The sequence below is a fragment of the Rattus norvegicus genome, chromosome 6 (genome assembly GCF_021556685.1).
Source record: "Rattus norvegicus strain SHRSP/BbbUtx chromosome 6, alternate assembly SHRSP_T2T, whole genome shotgun sequence".
Lineage (NCBI taxonomy): Eukaryota > Metazoa > Chordata > Mammalia > Rodentia > Muridae > Rattus > Rattus norvegicus.
Genome location: NC_141539.1, coordinates 11,396,987 through 11,423,941, shown reverse-complemented (window position 1 = coordinate 11,423,941; position 26,955 = coordinate 11,396,987). Strand labels below are relative to the sequence as shown.

Below are 26,955 nucleotides of genomic sequence, written 5' to 3'. Positions count from 1 at the left end.
TGGTGTTAATATTTGAGGACTTATACCTCATAAATTATGTTAAATGGGTGCTACTCATATTTCTGGTTTTGGAAAATTAAAATGTTTATTTGTGACTTTTGAAACCTTTACAGGCTTTCTGGTTGCAGCTGCTTTAACAGGAGAAGCAACTAAAAAAATGTAATTAGTCATTGCTTGCATTGTTTTTCTATACTGGGTTTTCCCAGTCAGATTAAAACAGGTAATGGGACTGGCTATTGCAGCCATTTGAGACGCTTTGTAGACAATTTAATATTACCCATATTACTGAGAGTCTTTATTCTCCTCCAGGGCAAGGTATTGTGAAATAGGCATTGTGGAACTTTAAAACAATATCTTCATGAAATAAAAAAGGGGGAGTTATATCCCCATACACCACACAATTATTTAAATCATGTTGTTTTTCTTTTAAAAATTTTAAAATTTGGATGCCAAGGAACTGCCTTAGTGTCTGCAGCGTCCGACAACTAGGCATGCTTATGCTTAGGTGAAGTGGAAGGATCCAATTACTGGCATATGGCATGACCCCAATCAGGTACTTCTTATGGGGAAGTGGGCATGTTTCTGTTCTTTCCTCAGGATGCTGCAGGAGTGTACTAGTTGTCAGAGTGATTGGTGAGATATGTTGATGCCGGGACAAAGGATGATGCTGACCTGTAAGCTTGCTGAATGCACTGATAATGATGAGTATCACATGTATTAGACATATATTCCTGACCCACCTTTGCTTGCCTTTATCTCAGACTGGACAAGCTGCCTTGCTTCAAACTTTTAGACCTTGTGGGACAGAGAACATGGAGACTATGGAAACTGCCTTCAAAAACTTTAAAAGTCAACTGTATTTTGTTGCAAATGTTGACTTTTGTTCTGTGCTGTTTAACTCCATGAGGGACTTCTGGGTGCCATGGGGTGGCGCATGTGTTTGAGGAGGTAAAGGTATGTGGCCGCTCTCTACTGTAGCTCTACAGAGTTGGGTTCTTGTAGAGTTGGAACAAAGCCTACTCATGACAGTCAGAGATGGCGAGTAGTCCTTGTAAGGGAAGAGTTTGGCACTATTGTGACAAGCAGGAGGAGCGAAAAACTCTTTCTAGTGTTATGGGGAATTTGCTGGAAAAACAGTGATAAACCTGAGTTACATTCTTCCTTACTAAAGCTTTGAACCTTGAACTCTGAGAAAAACAAATTCCATTTTCTCCTCGGTGAATTTCCCCTTCGATGTTCTTTATCATTTCATCTCATCATCAACTTCCCTTCCATTTATTCTGTTTCATTTTCTAGAGCTCATTTGCTTGTTCCTGCCCTCAACAAAGAACACCTTACATATGGCAGCTCCTTCACATTGTTCAGGCTTCTATATAGATTTATTAGAGAGGAAAAATGTAAGATTATCATGATTGTGAGTACTGTCTTAGAAATCATCTTTAGCAATTTCTTGTCAATTTTCAACAGTGACATAATCTTTATACATTGCTCTGCTTAGAATAGCTTTGGAATTAGAGTAGTTTAATTAGGCAGGTTTGCTTGGTCCTGCCACTTGGGTGGCATCACAAAAGACATCTAGTGCCTCGGGAAATGTCTGTCATAGGTCAGAAGGTGAAATGTTCACAACACATCTGATCAGCCAGTTTCCAAGGAGTTTTCTCTTTTTTGTGTAGTAATGTGGACACAGCACCTCTAGGGTCCTTTGGTGAACTCCTGGGTCTCCTAGCTTGGAATAAAGCCAACCTAAAACTGTCACATGATGGGTGCAATTCTCAAAATAGTACTGCAAATGGATTGGAGGAAGTTCTGTTGGGGTGTCTTCTAGCAAAAGCAGACAAAATATGAAGATCATGCAACAATGCTGTTTTCTTATTTGTATTGAGTCAGATTCAGTATGTAACAGCCAGCCTCAATGTATTATATCTTAAAAAAAAAACTACTACTTAACTCACTCACTCCAGGGATCTACAATTTGGTCTCAGCTGGGCTGAGTATTTTGAGATACAGCCATGTTCACTCCTGTGTTTACAGCTGTAGATCTATGATGGTATTGGTCTATTATGCTTCAGTGGGGTTGACAACCACTCTAAGTCTGCTAGCAAGTCGGTTTGGTTTTGTTCATGGGATGCTCTTCCAAAGACTCCAAATTCCCATATCATTAATTTTGCTGTAGTTTCTTGGGTCATATGAAACAATAGAGCCATACTAGATTCTAAATTAATAATGCTGTGCCACATAAAGATGTAAATAATTGTGGTCACTTTTACTAGTATTTTGTCTCTAGTACTGAAGTATTTAGAGGCCATCATTGTGCATACTTTGTGGTTTCAATTTTTTTTCTATTGTTTTTCAGAGTGAAGCTTACTCACATGCTTACTCACATGCTTACTCACATGCTTACTCACATGCTTACTCACATGCTTACTCACATGCTGATACTGATAATGTGAATATTCAATTTCAGAGTTTACTAATTTGTTTGTTTGTTTTTCAGAGCTGGGGACCGAACCCAGGAACCCAGGGCCTTGCGCTTGCTAGGCAAGCGCTCTTCCACTGAGCTAAATCCCCAACCCCTTACTAATTTGTTAAAATAGTAACTATGTTGTTATTCCCAGAGAAAAATGATACAGATCCATATTTTTATTTTATTTCATTTTTATATTTTATATTTTATAAATTTTATATTTTTACACTCCAGATTTTTTTCCTTTCCCAGTCTACCCTCCAACTGTTCCATAACCCATACAACCCACCTCCCCCACCACACCAGACCTCTAAACTCCCTGGGCCTCCAGTCTCTTGAGGGTTAGGTGCATCTTCTCTGATTGAACCTAGACCTGGTAGTCCTCTGCTGTATATGTGTTGGGTGCCTCATATCAGCTGAGAGATCTTGGGGGTCCAGGTTAATTGAGACTGCTGGTCCTTCTACAGGGTTGCCTTCCTCCTCAGCTTGTTCCAGCTTTTACCTAATTCGACCACAGGCAGCAGCAGCTTCTGTTCATTGGTTGGGTACAAATATCTGCATCTGACTCTTTCAGCTGCTTTTTGGGTCTTTCAGAGGACAGTCATGATAGGTCCCTGTTTGTGAGTCCTCCATAGCATCAGTAATAGTGTCAGGCCTTGGAGCCTTCCCTTGAGCTGGATCCCACTTTGGGCCTGTCTCTGGACCTTGTTTTCCTCAGGCTCTTCCCCATCCCTGCAGCTCTTTTTGACAGGAACAATTGTGGGTCAGAGTTTTGACTGTGGGAGAGTAACCCCATCCCACACTTGATGAACTATCTTTCAGCTGGAGATGGGGGTCTACAAGTTCCCTCTCCCCACTGTAGGGCATTTCGTCCCTTTGAGTCCCTCACTTTGAGTCCTGAGAATCTCTCACTTCCCAGATCTCTGGTACATTCTGGAGGGTCCTCCCAACCCCCTACCACTGGAGGTTGCCTGTTTCCATTCTATCTGCTGGCCCTCAGGACTTCAGTCCTTTTCCCCTACCCAATACCAGATCATGTTCCCCTCTTCCCAGCTCCCCAGCTCCTTTCCCTCTAAGGTCCCTCCTTCTTTCCTCTGTTATGGTTGCTTCCTTCTTCCTCCCAAGTGGGACCAAGGTTTCCTCACTTGGGCCCTTCAGCTTGTTGACCTTTTTGAGTTCTGTGGACTGTATCTTGGGTATTCTAATCTATTTTTTTTGGCTAATATTCACTTGTTAGTGAGTACACTGTGCATGTCATTTTGGGTCTGAGTTATCTCACTCAGCATGATATTTTCTAGTTCCATCCATTTGCCTGAAAAACTCAGGATGTCCTTCCTTGTTCTTAATAAGTGAGTAGTACTCCACTGTGTAAGTGAAGCACATTCTCTGCATCCATTCTTCTGTCGTGGGACATCTGGGTTGTTCCAGCTTTTGACTATCACAAACAAGGCTGCTATGAACACAATGGAACACATGCCCCTGTGGAATGGTGGGCCATCTTTTAGGTATATTCCCAAAAGTGCTATTGCTGGTTCTTCAAGTAGATCTATTTCCGATTTTCTGAGGAACCTCCAAATTGATTCCTAGAGTAGTTGTACCAGTTTGCAATCCCACCAGCAATGGAGGAGGGTTGCTCTTTCTCCATATCCTCACCAATATATGCTGTCACTTGATCTTAGCCATTCTGATTGGTGTACGGTAGAATCTCAGGGTCATTTTGAATTGCATTTCTCTGATCACTAAGGACTTTGAAATTTCCTTCTCAGCCATTTGACATTCCTCTGTTGTGAATTGTTGTTGTGTTGTGGTTCAGTTCTATACCCCATTTTTTGATTGGATTTTTTTTTTTTTTGGTATTAGCCCTCTATCAGTTATTGAAGATTTTTTCCCAGTCTGTAGGTTGCTGATTTGTTTTATTGACTATATTCTTTGCCTTACAGAAGCTTTCCAATTTCATGAGGTCCCATTTATTAATTCTTAATCTTAAAGCATGAGCTATTGGAGTTCTCTTTAAGAAGTCTGTCCCTGTGCCAATGACTTCAAGGCTCTTTCCCACTTTCTCTTCTATTAGATTGAGTGTATCTGGCTTTATGTTGAGGTCCTTAATCCATTTGAACTTGAGCTTTGTGCATGGTGACAAATATGAGTCTATTTTAATTTTTCTACATATAGTCGGTTAGACCTGCACCATTTATTAAAGATGTTTTCTTTTATCCATTGTGTATTTTTGGATTCTTTGTCAAAGATCAAGTGTGTATAAGTGTGTGGTTTTATTTCTTCAATTCTATGTCATTGATCAACCTGTCTGTATCTGTACCAATACCATGCAGTTTTTATCACTATTGCTCTGTAGTAAAGCTTGAGGTCAGGAATGGTGATTCTCCCAGCTGTTCTTTTATTTTTAAGAATTGTTTTGGTATTCTTTTTTTTTTTGCCTTTTCAGAATTGCTTTTTCAACGTCTTTGAAGAATTGTGTTGTGATTTTGATAGGGATTGCACTGAACCTGTAGATTGCCTTTGGTAGGATGGCCATTTTCACTATGCGAATTCTGCCAATCTATCTGCATGGGAGATCTCTCCATTTTCTGTGATCTTCTTAGATTTCTTTCTTGAGTGACTTTAAGTTATTGTAATTCAGATCATCCACTTGTTTGGTTAGAGTTACCCCAAGATACTTTATATTTTCTGTCACTATTGTGAAGGGAATTGTTTCCCTAATTTCTTTCTCAGCCTGTTTATCATTTCTATTAAGAAAGAATACTGATTTATTTGGGTTAATTTTATATCTGGCCACATTGCTGACCTTGTTGTTTATCAGCTGGAGAAGTTCTCTGGTAGAATTTTTAGTGTCACTTATGTATACCATCATATCATCTGCAAATAGTGATAACTTATTTCTTATTTGGCAATTTGTATGCCCTTGATCTCTTTTTGTTGCATTATTGTCCTAGGTAGCACTCCGACTGCTATATTGAATAGATATGGGGAGAGTGGGCACCCTTGTCTTGTTCCCCATTAGTGGGATTGCTTCAAGTACCTCTCCATTTAATTTGACATTGACTCTTGGCTCCATTTTTTTAAAATTACAACATTATTAATTCTTATTTTCTATCTCTGCTTAATAAAGACACAAATTTCTTTCTACTTAGACATATCATTAAAAAAACTAAGAGTATTAATTTATTTGTTAACATACACTTGCTTCTAAACATTAGTCTTTTTAAGTGATAGTTTATTTTTATTTTGAATGATAAAGGTAGAAAGGATTATGTAGAAAGAGGAGGCTAATATACATATAGCATATTATTATATATTATATAATATATTATTACATTATATTACATTATTTTATATATACTATATTTATAGATTATAACATTACATATTACTATATATGTATTATGTGTTAGTATAATTATATTTAATTTTCCACACTGAGGCAGACAATTCTTTCTATAAGTTATGCTATTAGTGAAGCCTGTTGAGGTGAGCAGTGTATAACACACAACTGTTCTTGCTAGCCCCGCAGTAATAGCATGTGGGTCCAGCAATGGCTTGGGGAGTTGGATTTCATTAGACATTGGTGTACTGGCAGCCAAGGAGAGACTCTGGTGAGTATGCAGTATATGCAGGTAGGCAGGGTTATCATTGAGGATTGCATTCAAGCCACTGTGTGCATTTCATACTCTTTAAAGCTGAGAAAGAAGAGCAGCATGGTGACATTTGCAGACTCAGGCTCTGGTCATAACTTTGTCACTGTTATAACATCTTACAATACCTGTAATCATCTGGAATTCAGTTTCTTCTTCTATGAGTTGAATGTGCAAACACTTATGTAAGTAGGAGAGTGATAGAAAGTGTCAGTGCTGTGAGAAAGCCTCGTAGGACATTCACCTCAAAGCTGTCATGATGAAAGAGAGGCAGTTAGCCCATTGCCATGAGAATAAGTCTACGTTGTTGTTATTGTTTTGACAATGTCTTATGTTGCACATGCTGGTCTTAAACTTTCTGTATTGCCAAAAATGACTTTTGATTCTGATCTTCCTAACTCTACCTCTGTAGGGGTGGGAATCACAAGTATGCACCACTATGCCTACTTTTTATTTTTAAGGTTTTAGGACTGAGATTATGTTTCATGAATGATCTAAATCACTCTTCCAACTGAACTACATCCCCAGCATCATTTTGCTTTTGTAGTAGTGAGAGTAGCCCAGATTGGATACCACCTAATTATATGGCTAATCTTCATCTTCCTGCTTCTAGTATGCAAGTGATGAGATTACAGATACATGCTACCATGCTTAACTGAAAGCAAAAGTCATATGAAAATTGTATACTTTGCTTGTATGGTGAAAAGACATATGGACAATTTCAGTTATATCTTCACTACACAAACCCTTCCAATGACAGCATATGGCTTCACTGACCTACACTTCTTCATCAGACCCATTCTCTACTGAGGACTTGATAAGGTCACGTTAAAGTTTTTGGAGGGTGGGATTTCAAGACAAGGTCTCCTTATGTAGTCTCTGGCTTGTTATGTAAACCAGGCAGGCTTTGAACTCACAGAGCTCCATCTGCCTCTACCACTGACCCACTACTCTGGGATTAAAAGCATGATTTATGCCCAGCTCAAGGTAAATTTATTGTGGGTTGAGTGAAATATATGCTTTTTCTAGCTTGTTTTTAACTACTTTTTTTTAATAACAGACTATGTAGGAAACTTTATATCAACAATGAGTTACAATAACAGCCAGTGATGAGCAGAAGGAAGGTGTTCTTTTAAGCTTACTGGGGAATGGGGAGTTCCTTTGAGTGAACAAAGTGGATTTTTAATTTCTTGCCTTGCATAAAGTTTCATAGAAAGTCTGTCTCCTTCAAAAATGGAGTGAATGTAAATGCATTCCATGCAGAACAAGTTGCTTTGGAGTCAGTGTTTTCACCTTTACCACATCTAAACTTTGTGGGAAACAGAACTGGAAAGGACATCCAGACACCAGTGGGAAGGGTAGGAACCCTGAATTGTTCCACTAAAAATCCAGGATAGTTGAAACCTCACTGTATTGCTTGTAATGAAACTAACAGTAAGATGCATTTTGATCTACTGTCTCCTAGAGGTTCAACTCAAGGAATTGTTACATAGCCCCATTGTCTGCAAGAGGCCTAGGTCTAGGCATTGGCAAGTACACACAGTATCTGCCAAGGGCCTGGTCCTAGAAATTACCATGTACCACAATCTAGTATGCCAAACTTTTCCACGAGGAGCCCAGATATTTAGCTTTGAAACCATGAATAAATAACCTGGCAGTAATGAATTACTTCCTGCCTTTAGTCCCAGCACCCTGGAGGCAAAGGCAAGTGGATCTCTGAGTTCTGAGGCCAGCCTGACAGTTAATTCACTAAGCTGCCTTCCTTCTATTCTTAGGGAGACAAGACTCTCTTACTATGACCCCTTGACTCTGGAAGGATGGATCCTTCATTTGTTTCTTCCAGATATAGAGGATGAATAATTCTGACCTCCCTGTGGCCAAGTTTCCTGCAATAGAACTGTAGTTTGATTTTTGTGGTTCTGACTTAGCTGAAATAGCTCAACTTCAACACCAGCTTTTAGCATGAGAATTTCCAATTAATGACTAACTCGCCATGTGAGCCAGCACAGTGCTGGAGGCGAAGGGTCACTTTGCACTCATTACCCATGAGCAACCTCAGCACCCTTTTTCTAAGTACTCATAGCAGTTTTCCTATCAATGAGATCAGAGGACATGGTTAATCTAGAAATAGACTCACATTTTATAGAAAAAAACTTCAGGATTTGGAGCAGCCAAATGGAAATGTATTTCATCTGCTCCAGCAATGGCAATGGTTGTCTCCTGCAGGATTCCGGAACACAGGTTTAGGTGACTGTTCCCCTCAACCTTCACTGAACTCATTCTAAGCTCTGTCAGTGACTCACCAACCATGTCAGGAAGACATAGGGGAATCAGGGTAACCGCTTTCTTATGAACCACATAGTGTATTTAGAATATTCTAATTCAAACTCTTATTTTTTCTAATTCTTAAAAATGTTTAAACTGTGCCAAAAAATAGCAAATTGTACTACAGAAAAACACCACTTTCTTCTAGGCGGCAGTCTAGCAAGGGTATGCACAATACCACATGTTATTGTTCTGAGCTCTAAAGGAGGGCAAGGAAATGTGCCGTGAAGAGGATGGAGGAGGCAGATCTCCAGACCCATCCCTCTTCTCTTCAGCTCTTCAACCTCCTGTCTTCTGGTTTTGGCACTACTTTTGGCAAATGGTTGTTGGTTTATGATAACACCAATGATTAATTACATACTGCCTCGTGTTCAACCTTTTATTAAAAGGAACATAACTCCACTTCTTAGCTACCTTGACAGTTTAGATAGTAACTTCTATTTCACCTTAGCATCCTCAGGAATGAACAATTCCTCTTTGTCTTTTTCCCCCATCACTAAATTAAACAAATAATAGTGTTTGATTTGATGAGGTTATTTGATGATACCTATTCAACCACCTACAGTGAGGGATAGGTTTTGAGAAGAGATGTCTTAAAAGGTTGTCATTTCATTGGAATCTCTTACTTTGTATTAGGTATATATGCAAATCTTACATTCTACTTAGAGTCACACTGACTTTTATTTCAAAGTTCTTAAAATATTTTCAGCAACAATTATGGGCAAAGAATTGAAGAAGACATACATCTTTAGTTTGCTACTTCATGCTCCCCTTTGGTATAAGCCCAGAGGTGTTGACAGAAGGGAACAGGTAATTATTTTGAGAGTTATAGGCATAGAGTTGTGATGTTAATGATAGTTAACTAAAAAGCTGGATATACTAATTTTATTCTTCAAATTGTCTCAGAATTGATTGGTTTTTTTCTTTTTTTCTTTTTTTTCATCTTTTTTAACTTGGGTATTTCTTATTTACATTTCGATTGTTATTCCCTTTCCCAGTTTCCAGGCCAACATCCCCCTAGCCCCTCCACCTCCCCTTCTCTATGGGTGTTCCCCTCCCCATCCTCCCCCCATTACTGCCCTCCCCCAAACAATCACATTCACTGGGGGTTCAGTCTTGGCAGGACCAAGGGCTCCCCCTTCCACTGGTGCTCTTATTAGGCTCTATTTATTGCTACCTATGAAGTTGGAGTCCAGGGTCAGTCCATGTGTACTCTTTGGGTAGTGTCTTAGTCCCTGGAAGCTCTGGTTGGTTGGCATTGTTGTTCATATGGAGTCTCAAGCCCCCAGAATTAATTGTTAAGCCAGAAGTACATGAAGAAAATTTCTACACAGAATCCAGGGAGAGCACAGAGGAGAGGAAGGCCATACATATTTCCTGCATGTATATATGTTCCTGGATCTTTTTGGATAAAACCACCTGGAATCCCTTTTCCCTACAGCTCACTCCCTACCTAGTCTGCCTCCTTCTTCCTCCTCATGGATCATCTTGACTTCTTTTATAGCCCAGATCAACAATACGTGACATTGTCCACATTCTTGCTAGATTGTCACCTGGGGGAAAGGGTATTTTTCTGTAGTACACTTTGCAAATTTTAAGTACAGTTTAAAGGCTTTTAAGAATTAGGAAAGATAAAACCTTGAATATAATATAAGTATACTACTTGGCCCACAAATATGCTATTTGGCCAAATGAAGATCTTATCATGGTCAGGCAGGGTACCAGACATTTGGTTCCCCCTCAAGGAAGAACCAAGCAACAGAAGAAGGGTTCTTTGTTTTGAAGTGAGTGGGCATGAAAGAGCCCTGAACAAGTAAAAGAAACTCACACACAGCGACTTTTCCAGAAATTCTCCATTATTCTTAAGTATTCCATTGATTTTCATTAGAAGTACAATTTATAAAGTTTAATTTCAGGATACAGTGGAATGAAATAAACTCACAAAATTTTATGCATATTTGCTTTGAGAAAGTATGATTATATAATTTAGGCTGCCTTGAAATTTCCATCCTCCATCTCCCATAAGTACTTGGGTTTCAGCTACACTATAATGCCCAGAAAAGGCTCTTTAACAAAAGTTTTCATTTATTCTTTTGGAATATTATGTAGTATCTTTTGACCATATTCATTTCTATCTATCAGCTCCTCCCAGATTTCCCCATACATCCTCACTACATAACTTCATGGATTCCCTACTCTCTAAAAACAAAACAACAATAGCAACAAAACAATTAAATAAAACAAACAAAGCAAAACAACAATAACAACAAAAACAACAACATGAGGTCATATTTGTGACTACCCCTGAGTTTGGGGCCTGTCTTGTGATGTGGCTGCTATACCAACTGTCAGTGCATTGAAGAAAAGTGACTTTCTCTCATTCAACATCAATGCCAAAAGATTCTTTGCTAGGGGTGAATCACTGTGCCTACCTTCCCTCTCCTGGCTAGAATATAGCCTGACTTGAGCCTGAGTGAGTCTTGAGCATGCTGTATAGTCTATGTTAGTTCATACCTGCATCTGTCCTGTTGTGTTGGGAAACACTGTTTCCTTGAAGTCATCCACCTTCTCTGACTTATATAATCTTTCCACCTCTTCCACCTCAGGTTAGATATATCATGTCCCTTGGGATAAACCTACTATGATTCTTCTAAAGAAACACAGTAACAAAATTATTCTTAACGACAGATTGTTGTTACCCACAGATTGGTGCATTGCTCAACTCTTACCAGAGAAGGTTGTTCTTACAGTAATTAGCAATTATTACAGAAACCCATAACTGAGCAATTTGCAAACAATGAGAGGCTTTAGAGCACTCAGCCCCAAGTGTGATGATATCTGCATTACTTCCTGCCTCTCAAGCATCTGGAATCTTTCCAGTAAGACTCTTAAAATCTGAAATTGCTCTCCTCTTTATTGACTTGCATTTCTTTCTGTGATGCAGGAGAAACATCGGGATTATTAGGTCAGACTTTCATGCTCATTTTGACTTATGATAAGGAAGTCATCCTCAGGATAAATCTGTCCACATAATATGAATTGTCATTGTAGGTGTTACTGTCACAACCTTGAGAACATCAGGAGCAACAAACAACAAACAAACAAAAGTCAGTGGCCACTCTACAACCAGCCTGAAAAGAAAATTGGGGGTGCAAATAGCATAAAGGTAACTTTAGAAAAAAGTTCTCTATTTCTTTAAATTACAAATAAATAGATACATATAAGTAATTAATTAACTTTACCTCACACAATAGAGTCTTTTGTATTATGTAAGCCACTGAAATTCCATATTGGTGCATGAAAAATTTTGAGACCAAGTGTGTAAATCCCCATATCTTCCTATGCACTGAGAATAGAGAAGCAACTCTGTGCCAATCACAACATCACTCTGCACACCAGCACCTCTCCATTGCTTCCCACAGTACAGGCACCAATACTCAACTGTCTAAAGCACACAAATCATATTATTTCCTGTCTTCTAATCTCATATTCTAGAGCAGGGATTGCCAGAAAAAGATATTAAATGAATATGGCCAAAACTGGGAACTGTTATTTCCCAGGGTAACTTTTTCTGATGACTTTCCAAATGAATAAATTGAGATTTGATTGGCAGAATGAAGCAGAGCTCATTACTCTCAGAAGATTGCCACTATCAAATAATGAGAAACAGATGCCAAAATTCTGATTCACTCCAACTTGTTCTTTCTTTTAGCCATCATCTGTCTTTTTTACTTGCAAACCATGACCCCAGGTTCATTATCTTGCTAAGGAACCCACCAATACTTTGACTCTCCAAGGCAAAATCTTCTTCATAAGGGACAGTTTCCATGTCCATATTCATAACTCTTCCTTTTTGGTCCACTCTGACAGAATCTTGGATTTCCTTCAATGATCTAATATGTCTATGCGTATTATATCTACAGGGAACTTGACTATTGACTACTTTTCTGACCTTCTATTCCCACCTTCCATATATTCTTTTCCTCAGCTTCCCTTGTAATTGCAAAATGTCTAACTCCTACAATAAAAATAAATTGTAAATTCAGGTGATATTTATGGTAAATTATGATGAATCTATTCTAGTAAAAAAGGTTATTATAACAAAGATTGGTAGTGGACACAAAGGAAAATCAGAAAGGAACACTCTCTTTCCTAAAATGGATAATGGACATGGGTCCAGTAATGGTAGATATGAAACCAGATTCAAAGAGCTGCAGATAGACTTTACTAGGGGATCTACTTGAGTTAGGTGAGAGACAGCTATGACCAAACTAAGTGAGGCTAGCAGCTCTCAAACTAAAAGAAAAGAGGATGTTAACATAAGAGTTCCATGGCACTCTAATCCAGGTCTTTCAAGCAAGCAAGCAAACAAATAAATAATCTAACCTGCAGAGGGTGCCTTCCCTGACTGGCAAATGGTAAGGAACTTAGCTGTAAACCCATTGGTCAACTCTAACTAGAGGATAAGCCAAAGTTTGTAGGATGGTGGCTTCTGTTATAGCCATTGTCCTTTTGCAAAAGAGCTGCAGTCAATATGCTCTGGGTTCCTATTTGCCCCAGTGTTTCGCTCTGAAAGTATAAAATATTTACGACCCCCTCAGGGTCCTATCCTACCATTCAGTCATGTTATTTCATTTGAGCAGTGTCCACCTAGCTCACTGATAAGGATGGCCTGTGAGACAGGTGAGGGAGGAAAGCATGGAGAATATTGCAGAGAGATGACATGAAATAATTTGGGGCTACAGATAATTCGGCATGTTGAGATAATAAGATTTTGGGAGCTGTAAAAGGTAGGTTTAGAGAGGTTAGACAAGAGCGATATCATAAAATTATTTTTTATCTGGCCAAGGAACTATGTTTGGTTGATAATGGGAAACTTATCAACCAAATAGATAATAGAAAAGTTGAAATGCTTTGAGGTAAAGCATTATTGATGAGATTTAATTTGGGAAATCTTCTGGCAGCTCTGAGGAAGGTAAACAGTGTGGTCATGGGCAAAAGAACCAAGAAGAAACTTGTTACATCAATTTATGCTGAAACAAAATGGAGTGTAGACAATGCGGCATTAGCAATGCAAAGAAGAGAGACTGAAGATGAAGCAGCGGTACCACCTGATGCTGGGCTAGGGGGAAACTTGAAAGATAATTTACAGAAAGGTCATAGAGCTTATAAGAGAGTCAGAAGAGAATAGAGAAAACATAAAAGAAAAAAGTAAAGAAAGAAAGAGAAAACATTAAAGAAATTAATTGTCTTAGTGTTTTTTTTCTATTACTAATGATGACTTTTACCTTTCTGACTCTGACATTCTTCTCAAGCACTACATTCATCCCATCTATATATCCCCAAACTCAAACCCAGCATAATTCATAAGTACAAATTAAAGTATTACCCACGATGTAAATGTGAACTGCTACCGTCTATGAGCCTATACCGTCTATGAAATCAAAACAAGATATATATCTACAATATAGAATGACACACAAACTAATAGAAGAAAAAGTAGGGAAGAACCTTGAACCCATGGGCAATAGGGAAAATTTCCTGAACAGAACACTAATGGCTTATACTCCAAGATCAAGAATCAATAAATGAGACTTCATAAAATTGCAAAGCTTTTATAAGGCAAAGGAAATTGTCATTAGGACAAAACTGCAACAAACAGATTGGGAAAAGATCTTTACCAATCCTACATTTGATAGAGGGCTAATATCCAATATATACAAAGAATTCAAGAAGTTACAGTCTAGACAATCAAATAACCCTATTAAAATTGACTACAGCAGGGAGACAAATAACCCTATTAAAAATGGGGTTCACGACTGCTCTTCCAGAGGTCATGAGTTCAATTCCCAGCAACCACATGGTGGCTCACAACCATCTGTAAAGAGATCCGATGCCCTCTTCTGGTGTGTCTGAAGACAGCTACAGTGTACTTATATATAATAAATAAATAAATCTTTTTTAAAAAAATGGGGTTCAGAGCTAAACAAAGAATTCACAGCTGAGGAATGCCGAATGGCTGAGAAACACCTAAAGAAATGTTCAACATCTTTAGTCATAAGGGAAATGCAAATCAAAACAACCCTGAGATTTCACCTCACACCAGTGAGAATGGCTAAGATCAAAAACTCAGGTGACAACAGATGCTGGCAAGGATGTGGAGAAAGAGGAACACTCCTCCATTGTTGGTGGGATTGCAGACTGGTACAACCATTCTGGAAATCAGTCTGGAGGTTCCTCAGAAAATTGAACATTGAACTACTCAGCTATACCTGTCTTAGGCATATACCCAAAAGATGCTTGGACATATAACAAGGACACATGCTCCACTATGCTGATAGTAGCCTTATTTATAATAACCAGAAGCTGGAAAGAACCCAGATGCCCTTCAACAGAGGAATAGATACAGAAAATGTGGTACATCTACACAATGAATTACTATTCAGCTATTAAAAACAATGACTCCATAAAATTCATAGGCAAATGGATGAGAGTAGAAGATATTATTCAGAGTAAGGAGACTGAATTCCAAAAGCCCACACATGGTATGCACTCACTGATAAGTGGATATTAACCCCAAAACTCAGATTACCCAAGATACAATCCACAGACCAGACCACATGAAGCTCAAAAAGAAGCCTGACCAAAAGGCAGGTTCTTCAGTCCTTATTAGAAAGGAGAACAAAAATATTCATAGGAGGAAATATGGAGAGAAAAGTTTGGAGCAGAGACTGAAGGAAAGGCCATACAGAGACTGCCCCACTTAGGGATCCAGTCCATATACATACAGCCACCAAACCCAGACAATATTGCTGATGCCAAGAAGTGCATGCTGACAGAAACTTGATATAGCTGTCTCCTGAGATGCTCTGCCAGAGTATGACAAATACAGAGGCAGACTCTTGCAGCCAACCATTGAACTGAGAACAGGGTCCCCAATGAAGACATTAGAGAAAGGATTTAAGGAGCTGAAGGGGTTTGCAACCCCCTAAGAACAACAATACCAACCACCTAGAGCTCCCAGGGACTAAACCACCATCCAATGAGTATACATGGACAGATCCATGGCTCCAGCTGCATTTGTAGCAGAGGATGGCCTTGTTTGGCATTAATGGGAGGAGAAGCCCTTGGTCCTGCCAAGGCTCGATGCCCCAGTGTATGGGAATGTTAGGGTGGGGAGGCAGAAAGGGTTGGGTGGGTGGGAGAGCACCTTCATACAGGAAGGGGGGGAGGCGATGGTAATGGGGGTTTATGAATGGGAAACTTGAAAAAAGGGATAACATTTGAAATGCAAACAAATATCCAATAAAAACTAGAAGAAAAAAGTGATGGGGCAGGCTTGCGATTTATATTCTCATTTTAAAAGCAGATAGACCAGTATAGAAAATTTTTGAGCCACAGTGAGTCCAGATTTAAAAGTGCAGATGTTAAATCTCACAGCTCCAGGTTACCATCTATTGTGTGTGTTGAGATCCAACTCTCCAGAAATTCTATGGATATGCTGACCTTCAGACCTTCCTGTTCAGTCTATTGATTATGCCGTTTCCAGACTGTGCTGCACGTCAGTAGTTTTCTAATTCTGGGTCTCAGCGGTGCTCTGAATCTAGCACACATTGCCTCATTGGATGACCTCACTGGCAGTGACATCCTGAGAGACCTATCTATGGATTCCTGAGCTTTTCTTTGAGATTTTGCTGGAAGCTCATACAATCTCACATGTTGCCAATCTGGTTGGCTGTAGAATTAGTCATTTGAATGCCAAGGTCTGTCCTATGCTCAATAGAGAGCAGTGGCACAAGTCACTTCTGGACTCACTTGAGACATGTGCTGGGATTGAGGCTAACCAAGGAGTAGTAACTGGGGAAAGTTCCAAGATTTTCTGAAATGATTTTGCTCTTATGGTTCTTTGAATCTATGATGAGATGGTGCGAAGGTGTCTAAATTATCCTTGGGGATTTTTGGATTTTTTCACATTGTTTTATTTATTAATACCTGGGTGTCTATTTTATCTATGCAGTTATTGTCATCATCATCATCATCATCATCATCATCATCATCATCATCATCATTGTTAATTTTCTAGTAAGCAGTTGTGAGACAAAAGCTACAGGCCTATGACGGTACAAGTTATCACATGGTGAGAAAGTCAGTTCTTGTGTTTATCCTCTGGACTCACTGCCCCACCCATTCCCTCCTTCCCTTTCCTCCTCTCTTTGTCCCTCTCTCCCTTTCTTCCTTCTTTCCTCCTGCTTCCTTTCTTATTTTCTTACTCATGCCTCTGCTGATGATGGAACCTAGGCCTTATATATGCTAGTCAAATGTTATACCCCTTAACTACTTCCTAACCGCACTCTCTATTCTTACAAAGCCATCAGTAGTCAATCGCAGAAGTTACTCCCTGTTGACATCCTCAACCTCAATAATCTTCTGAGGACTCCATCTCACAACATCATGTCCAGTTTTGATCTCATTCTTTAAAACACATCATTAAACTAACACATTAAAACTTTAGTCTTGAGGGAAAAAATAAGAAAGGAAATTCAGAGGAGATGTGACAGAGGTGATATGGGGTAAGCTGGAGAAGGAAATAAGGCTACTGTGGCTCATTATACCTCAAAATGGGCGCATGTGTTCCAGAGGAGACAAACCCTAGTAGTGGTCACTAGTTTAATGGAATTTGGAGGACAAATTTGCCCCTTCAATGTAAAAGCCACAAGAGTGTCATTGGTGAGCATTGGTGGAATTTTTAATATTGCATTTGTTGTTTAGTCCTTCAGCCTCTGAGGAAACTACAACTCTGAGGAAACTGCAATTCATGCAGAGTGAATTTGGGCACTAAGGAGCAAAACAGCCTAAAGGCCACAGCAAACAGGCACCTCTTCTCAAGAGAGACAATGCTGAACAAAATTTCAGAAACCTAAGTTTTCACTATTCACAAGAACCCATTCTTGATATATATATGTCAAGCACTGGAAAATATTTCAATAACTTGTCAATGGTAATGGTAGAGAGCTGAGAAGAGAAATTCCCTTTCTGCATTGTATGGCTTATTTGACCTTTACCTCCTTAGGCAGAAATCACATGTTCTGATTTCTCTACATGGGCCATTGTCACAAGACACACTGATGTAGCATTTTCTATTGCTGTCTGCAGCAGACATCATATGTGCTGTCCGCACATAAGCTCACCTTAGGAAGATATGAAAGCCATATCACATATCAAAGGAAATGGAGAGGCCAAAGATGCTGAGACAGAGTACAAGCTTCCTCTTACTTAGTACTTGGCAGAGTTAATTATGTACTTCTCTGCTCCTGTTTCACAGTCAATTGACACAGATTCTTCTTTCCTTCATTTGTATTCTTTTGATATCTTAACAAAGTGCTCATTCAATCTTTTTCTCTGTCTTAAAAACATATTTAGTTGTTAAGGAGTGGGATAAGCTCCCATGGAATCTTGAGAGGAATCTTTACCTCTTAAGAGGCTGTGACAGAGAAATGCCTCAAATGTGTGTGTGTGTGTGTGTGTGTGTGTGTGTGTGGATGAAGGAAGGAATCATAACTTTTTTGTCATTTTTGCCTACACAAGGTTAACATGTGGCATATTACAATGGAAGAAAATTAGAATTTTGAGATATCAAATACTTTTCTGAAGTCTGAATCTAAAGCAGCAAGCTTATTTCTAAAATTCTATTATTGAAACTTACCCAACATGTCTACCATCCCCATTCTTCAACACACACACACACACACACACACACACACACACACACACACACACACACACACACACACCCCTACATCTACCAAGTTATAAGTCTTTTAAAATGGAGTGGTGTTGATTTTTAATTCCTTTTGTTTAACACTATGTTTGGTGGATGTAAGTGATTTAAAGAAATGTTTACTTCTGTTAAAATAAATACAAAATATTTTATAATTGAAATTCTAAAACATCTAATTTCTTTTCAGCATTCTCTTCCATGGGGATCCCACAGATGTGCTTAGAGACTCCTTAAATGTATCTTGGTAGGAAATAATGACCTTGTCTGTTAGTTCAGCTCCAAACTGCAGCTTTCCCCATGTGCTGCATTATCATGTTTGAGTCACAGCTACATTCATAAACATTTATAGACAGTGAGTGGAGTGGAAGAACAGCCTATGTTTAATGTGCATGGTCATAACGGCAATCACTTCTGTGGCCCACAAGCACTACTCCTTGGAGAGGGTTTTATGTCCCTTTGAAAGAGTTTGCTGGATTTTAATAATCCATTTGTTTTGGACAGACTGCATAAAAAGGCAGTTGTAGGACTAAGTAAAATATTCTCCAAGTCTGAGATATTCTAATTTAAATAGTGTCATTTAAAGAATATTAATTATTAAGCTTGCTCTTTAGAACAATTAGCTAAATCTTCAAGGAGCTAGTCTGGTTTACTATGGATGCACTCAATTTACTCAATTACACACACACACACACACACACACACACACACACACACACACACACACACACACACTTTGTCTATTCCGTCTGTGCTGGCTGGGGAATCAGTGGTCTCTGAGAACTATTGTCAGTGTTTGCGTTGTTTGTATATAATTCAAGGGGTCAGCCAGTTGAATTTTCTTACCACAAGGAAATCAGCTTCCAAAAACTCCAATCAATTTTTAAATTGAAAAATTTTTATCAAATAAATAAATAATGAAGGTTTTACAAAAATTAAATACAAACATGTAAAGTTCATATGTGTATTCTATTACACAAGTATTTGTTGATTTAATAACTAAATTTTAGAGTCCTGTGTTGAAAAAAAATTCCCCAAATAATTTGCTTTTGAGTTGATCATGGATAGATCGGTTTAGCTTAATGAATTATTCTAAAATTATGTTTTACCATCAGGATTATTACTGTGACATTTTAATCCATGAAATGTGAGGTACCAATATTAATCAATATCGATTTCTGTTTTGTTTTTGTTTTTTTTCCTTTTAAGTCAACATCTTGTTTCTAGTCCAGACTGGCCTCAAAATTGTAATCTTCTGGTTCAACCTTTGTCAAATGTTAAGTCTTAATAGAGCACTTAGAAGTTGAACACAGGAGAGTGGAGAATTTGAGACCAGCCTGAGCTGCACAACAAGATCCTGTCTCTAAACAACACAGATGCTAAGGTATAGGGGCTTTCCTTCGTTTTTATTAGTCACCTTTCCTCTATAAATATGTTAATAATGTAAGAAGCGTTAACTTCTTTAGCTGCTACTCAACTGAAGCTTCGCAGTGGTGAGATAAACAAGAACTGGGACCAGTGGCTTCATTGCTGATTTGTGATGAACGGATCTTTTGGTCTGCAACTGCTCATCTCTTCTCAGAAGAAGAAGGCAGGCATTCCTGTCCTTGTGTGTATAGTATGCACACATAGACACTATGCACACACAAAAACATGGATCTATGCTTATGGTCAGGTGGAAAGGGAAAGAGAACAGAAGAGCTTTGTGTATTTGAAGATGATTCCAAAACCACAATTTCATAGTAGGGAATCCTTGAAAGAGCTGCTTCCTGCCTATTGGATGCTATGCATCTAGCTTACATGCTTTATGTTTCTCAAATTGATCACAAGATTTCAAGTCTAAACGTTTTATAATTTTTTAAAAAAAATGTGATGATGATGATGATGATGATGATGATGATGATGATGCATCTAATAAGTCTCCTAAAGATTACTGTTTTTAAGAATTGCCAAATAACTTTGGGGTAGACATTTAAGTTTCAGGGGCTGGGAGATAGTTCCTTACACCACAGCTTAGACAGGCTTAGAGATCCCCAGCACTGGTGTTGCAGGCATAGGCCACCTTGCCTGGCTGCATCTGGATTTGCTCACTGACACTGATTAAACATCAAATACTTTCCAGGAGATGCACTAACAAAAGCATCACAGGAAGAAAAGTGGAGGTAGAGACAAGCCAGCAGCAGCCCCTCATTCATGTGCTATCCCAGTTCTTCACTCTGATCACATAAAACATCAACCTACATGTGTCCTGGGCAGGAATCTCCAGGTTGTACACACATCATATTTAGGTCTCACCCATAACAGAATCAGACGCTATTAGCACAGCCAGACACATAGAATGAGGTGGGTTTCTGGCAACCAGAATTAATTCAACCAGCATTTCAATAGCAGTGTGACGAGATTCTCCTTTCCGTGTACCACAGAACTGCAGAGCTATCACCTGATACCTAGTGAACATTGACACTTGGAGGGTATTTGTTGGCAGTGTTTTGGAAAAATGCAATCTATTTCCTTTGCTTGAAATAACTAATAGCATATTTATACTAACAGGCTTTATCTGAATTACTGAAGCCAAAATATACACAAAATTATTCAGTATAGAACATGACTTGGGACTCATCTTTCTCCTCTTAAAACCAACAGTGATGGTCTAGTTTAAATAGAATATCATTCCTCAGCACAGTGAATTAATGTTTTTAATTTGAATTTTATTGGTATTATACCTTAGTTATAAAGTGCTTTTAATGTGTGTTTGGCTTTGGTTTAGTGACTCTTATAAGGAGTCTATAGCTAGCATTAAGCAATACTGGAAGCTCACAAGTACTTTTCTTTTGAAAAGAGACCTATAAATCATTCAGTTTTGTTAGGCACTGATGGAAAGACATCAAGTGATGTCTTGATTTGAACTCTGGTTGTCCAAACCCTTAGTACAGTATCAATGTGAATGTTTGATACTTAAACACTGTTTAAACTTGAAACAGTTGTTGAACTGAACTGTGCAAAAATTTCCAATCAGCTGAACATAGTAGTATCATCACCATCGTCAAAGTTGCTCTCATTCTTGTCGTCACCTCCACCACAATCATACATCTAGGGCCATTGTGGATCACTGGTTTTAAGTAGAAGGATCCTGATACATAGTAAATAACTGGCATAAGCAAACCATCGTTATCACTTTTTTCCCAGTTTCTTTCTCCTTTTTTTAGATTATAGTATGATTATATCATTTCTCTCTTCTTCCTTTTCTCCCTCCTAACCCAACTTTTCTCAAGATTACTGAGGTCTTGGACCATGGAGGAGAATGTACGATGACCATTATATTAAACCAACAGAATCCATACTTACATTCTAAATACTTGTCCTTACCCCCACAGATAAGCATAGTTCTCATCCCTCATCAAGGAAACTTTCCTTTACAACAGAGAGCATTATATGTAGAGGAGCACATGAACTGCCCTTATCACTGAGTAACCGAAAAACTTATTTGCTGAGACCTCATTGCCTGGAGGTCTTACCTTTACCTTGTAACATGGACTGCCTTAGAGTTGGAAAGTTGTCATTTAGTCCTTAAAATCTCTTTGTAGAACATTCTTGACATGGACGTCAGCATGATTCTCTTTCAATTGTCCATTACATTTGGCTACTCATATAATTTTCCTGGTTTTGTCTCTTAATTTTATCTAGAATAGTCTTTCTTCAAAGACCATTTTAGCTTCTTTTACTGAGATGCCTGGACCCTTGTGTCTGTCACCTGTGTATTTCTTCTGGTCCTCGAGAGGGAAATCAGAGGCTTTCTGAGGAAGAAGATGGCTGGTGGATGGACTTCAAAGACTTAATTGTATTCTGCTATTGTTATCCCCCATTAATGCCTGAAGGCTTGTTGAAATGTGCTTCAGACATATGTCACAGAACATATAACTTCATTTGATGCTTTACTGGGGTTCCCTTGACCCTTGAACCTTTCCCATGGTTGTTGGATCTCAAGCTTTTCAGATTTTGTTCTAGTGCCCCAGAACTGCTGCCCAGAGGATCAAGGAGGCAGAGAGGCAGCTGGGGGGGCAGAAACATTGTGGACACAGGTGCCCTGGAGGGAAAAAGATGGAAACCTGCAAAGATAACATAATAGGAGGAAAAGAAAAGGGGTAGCCAGTTTCAGTTTGCAGCCCACACAGAATGTTCTCCGTGTGAAGATTTCTTTTAAAATAGCATTTGGAAAGCTGCTTGAACTCCCATTGTAAGCCAGTCTGATTCCTTATCATGGTAAGAGTTGCTGATCCAGTTCAGGTTGTATTAGCATGTAGTACATATAAGCTTCCCTCTCCAAACCCACAAACCCCTCTGGACAGATTTTTCTCCCTTCTTCTTCCTAGAGCATCTCAAAGCTTTTCTGGGATCTCAGGGAGCATGAATTATTCACTATACACATCACAGAGTTTCAAAGTACACCTTTAAAGGCAAAACTGCTTGAATCATCCAATGCCCTGCTACTGCCTTCATTTTCATTAACTGGTCAGGCATCTTGTAGAATCGCCACACACCTTTCTTCCTCACCATCCTTCTGTTCATCTGGTTCCACTGCCCGATTCACGTCCTCTCCTGCTCACAGTGTAGCATGGGTTCCTCCTTTCTCGACTTTGACAAACACAGCCCATAGGTGTGGTTTGTACTGTACATTATTTTCAGTTTTAAACATTTCCAGCATATTTAATACTTCACTCAGTAGGCATTCTGCAAATTCTTTCTGCAAATTCTTCTGACAGACAAACTCACCCTGTATTTGTCATTCCTTGGTTTTTCTGTCTGCTTCGTAGTGCTAAGGGTGGACAGGACTTTGAGTCTGCTATGCAAGCCCTCCCTCCACCATTGAGCGACGATCTTGGCATTTTTGCTTAGCTTTTGTTAGAGTTACAGCTCATTTAAATCCTGTGTTGGCTACCGTCTATGCATAATCCTGGGCTAACAGTGGCCCTTTCTGAGCCTCAGTTTTTTTCTCATTGAATGGAAGACAAGAACAATCCAGCAGCATGGCAAAGCTTCAAGTGCAGCAACACCAAGCGTGAGAGAGCACTTAAGTAATGGTGTAAAGAACATGCCTCATACATGGCAGTTGTCGTTTAATATCCATATTCTAGGTTAAAGGTACCTGATAACTTCTGCTTGTAAGAAGTGGCAGAACTGTCACATCATCACCCTGGTCTCGTTGTCTTCAGTTTGCCACATTTATTTTATACAAAGCACATCATGCAAGCAAAGACCAAGGGAGGTTAGAAATGTGCTTAGCATGCATAAGGCCCCAGGTTCGATCTTAGCACCAAACAAGAAAAAAAAAATTGGCAGCAGTAACTTGAAAAGGAACAACAATGACATCATTTTTCATAAGTGCTTTGTGGGGACTTAGGCTATGCTTTCATTTAAATCCTATATAGACCATTTGCTTAGCCAAGTGGATTTGGTATATTTATTTCATCTTTTGTCTACTTCTTTTAACCTCATGCTTACAGTCATTGTCTATACATCCATGCTTTTCTGTAGCTAGTAGACAAATCTTGAAGACAACATTAAAAATGGAAAAAATAACTGGCTATTGGCAAGGAAATCTGATGTTTTCCAGAGAAGTCTTTTAACTGTTCTCTCATTTTATTATGGAGACTTTAACACATAATGAACCATAAGAAAAAATATGACTTATGACTCAGAGTGCTAAAAGAGTTCACTTAGGACAGTGTCATTATCAGCTGTCAAAATGCTACTGACAAATGCTGGTCCAGATGTGGGCTAACGAGGAATCCTGCTGCATTGTTTATGGGAGGGTAAACTGTTAGTGCAGCCACTACAAAAATCAATGTGCAGGTTTCTCACAAAACCAAAACAAGAAGTACCACACAATCCAGCTACAGAATGTACAGATATACCAAGACTCTAAGTAGCATTCCACAAAGGCATTTGCTCATGAGTCTTGAGAGCTGAGACATAGGACAAGTCCAGGTGTGCATCAAGAGATGAATGGATAATGAAATGTGCTATGTATACACAATGACCATAAAGAATGAAAATATGTCATTTGTGAAAAAAACTGTGCAAAACTGGAGATGAGTATGTTAAATGAAAAAAGAAAAATAGATCAGAAAGACAAATATTTTTTATTTTCTCTTATCTGCTGAATATATATGCATGCACATGAATATTTGTGCATATGTTTGCACGTAACATGGATATAGATGAGCATTGTGAGTAAGGCAGAAGAGGTCATAGGGGAAGGTATGTGACAGCAGAAGAGGGCAATGTGTGGGAGAAACACCAAATGTCAGGTGTTTTCCTCACATGTGGAATCGATCTTTAACTTTATAGTAAGCATATATATGCATATGCTATGTGAAATCAAAGGGCACTACTCAGCAGAAGAAAGGGCACTAGAGGGGAAAAAAAGAAGGCTACCATGTGTGGAGAAAAATTACCAGTGTACCACGACACACACACACACACACACACACACACACACACACACACACACACACACACACACACGGAGTGGGGTGGAGGATTGTGAGGAGGTCATAATAAAAGCTTTTGTGATTAAATTTAAAATTTTAATTAAGAATAAAAAATTTAAATACATTTTATAATGAAAACTTACTAAACTATTTGAAGCTTCTGTATGTTAGCTTTCCCTGTTTCCCTATGTTCTTGCACAGGTAAGCACTAGCTCAGTGTGCTTTCCCCTTCTTTCTTTCTCCACAGTGTTAGCATCTGTCTGCACCCCTAAATGGAGACAGTTCTCTGCCCCCTGAGCATTGTGAAAATAGTGCGGCATTCACTATGTTTCTGTGAGAGATGTTTTTCTGTTTCTCATTATTCCTATGATTCGTCCTTGAAGTTTGTGACTGGTAGTTACTGCATACATTTTCATCACGTGAGCAATCTCTAATGAGCATTTTGATCATTTCTGTTAAGAAAAGTATCATTGTAAATATAAGAAACACTTTATTCCTTGTGAGTCCTAAACTGGAATATATCCCATGGTAACCAGTAATTTGGATGTTCACAGCTTGAACTACCACTACCACCAGTCAATAAGTTCTGTATCAACTTAGTACTGAACCTAGTACTAAGCTTAGTACTGAAATATAAAATGTCTAGTTAATATCTTTCATAATGATTGCATATTTAAATGACACTTTGGTTTTATTAGGTTAAATAAAAATGTTGAGTATTGGCAAGAGCAGTTTTTATTTATATACTATTTTGAATATGGCTAGTAGAAAATTATAAATTATATATGCATTTTGCGTTAAACAGTTTAGACTTTTTTGGGTATAGTAAATGTAGTGAATGTCTAGTGCCTGGAATTTCACTTACTGTGAGGTGACAGTAACAGTGCTTCTGATCAGTTGTAATAATTCTAACGATTGTTAATTCTTATTGTCTTGTATTCTAGTCACATTCAGTATTTTCCTATTTTTTATTTGTCATATTTCTGGTCATGAATTACAGCTCATTATCTTGTAACTCTGCACTTACTGTTTAGAGTGAATATTTGTCCTTTTTTTTGTTTTGAGTGATCCTCAGTATTTTAATCTGACTTTATATAAATTTGCTTACTTCTCACTTGTTGCTTTGCTGAAGGGGTTTAAAACTATAGTCATGTTAATCTAGCAGTTTCTCTCTTCTATTTTCATCTTCTTCCTGAAATATTTTGATGAGTAGAAGCCCTCAATATTAACATAGTCACTCATGATTTTCAATCCACTAAAATGTTTTCCTTTTGTGGTTAGTTGTGCTTCTTTACCCTAAAGTCACAGAGATGTATTTCAAAGTTTCCTTTTTCTATTTAAGTCTGCAATATATTAGAAATTGCTTTGTGTGTGTGTGCTTTGGCCTTAGAGGTATAATTTCAGTTTTTCCATATGGACAAGCAATTTTTCCAACTTCTTATATTAAACAGCCCATTCTCTCCATGGTGAACTGCACCCATCAGAATAATAAACTGAGTGCATGGTAGATTTTGTTTCTGGGTTCTGTTCTCTGATGTTGAGTTTGTTTAGCATTGAATGAGTTCTTATTGTTGTATTTATTATAGTTTATGATAAATCTCTTCCTCTAGTAAAGCAAGGCCTTCTTCCTTAAAAGTGATTGCCTCTGGAGCTAGTAAGAGGGCTCTCTCTGCATGTGAAGTGCTTACTTTCAAATCTGCCTGGCTATGTCATCCCTGGGACTCACATAGTGAAAGAAAAGAATAAACTCTCACAATTTTTAGACATATAGCAATAGACTGGAGTCCCTTTCAATTGATTTTTGTAGTATTCAAAAACTATACTGCACACACACACACACACACACACACACACACACACACACACACATTAAAAATCATAGAAGCAGTGATTCTTTTGGCCTTGATTTCACAGATGTGAAAATCAACTTCCTGAAACTTTTAAAGAAATCTACACAACCAGGCTAAAATTACACTCAAGCACAATCCAATTTAAGATGGTTTTATATGCTTTCATTGTATCTAATCTAATCCAAGATCACCGTTTATTGATGAACTCAAAGTCTATTTGGTTATTTTCTAATATCTTCAAATTAAGTTTTAAGTTTTATTTCATGAAATGACCTAGTCACATTTTTGTGTGTTCTGAGTAAAATATACATAAAATATGTTACTTTATTTCTGTAAACACAGGACTGTGTTTAAAATTGCATTTAAGAACCACTTTGGGTATGCAGAAATATAGTCAATT

At 38.4% G+C, this 26,955-nt stretch overlaps 1 long non-coding RNA gene across 1 annotated transcript in view; it reads left to right on the top strand.

Annotated features, from left to right (window-relative positions):
* The window catches only part of LOC148005028 (uncharacterized), a 99,470-nt gene that overhangs the window by 13,450 nt on the left and 59,065 nt on the right, over window positions 1–26,955 (top strand). The window contains exon 2 of the long non-coding RNA XR_015622198.1: window positions 16,457–16,576. This is a non-coding gene — a long non-coding RNA (uncharacterized LOC148005028). The remainder of the gene's footprint in view (window positions 1–16,456; window positions 16,577–26,955) is intronic.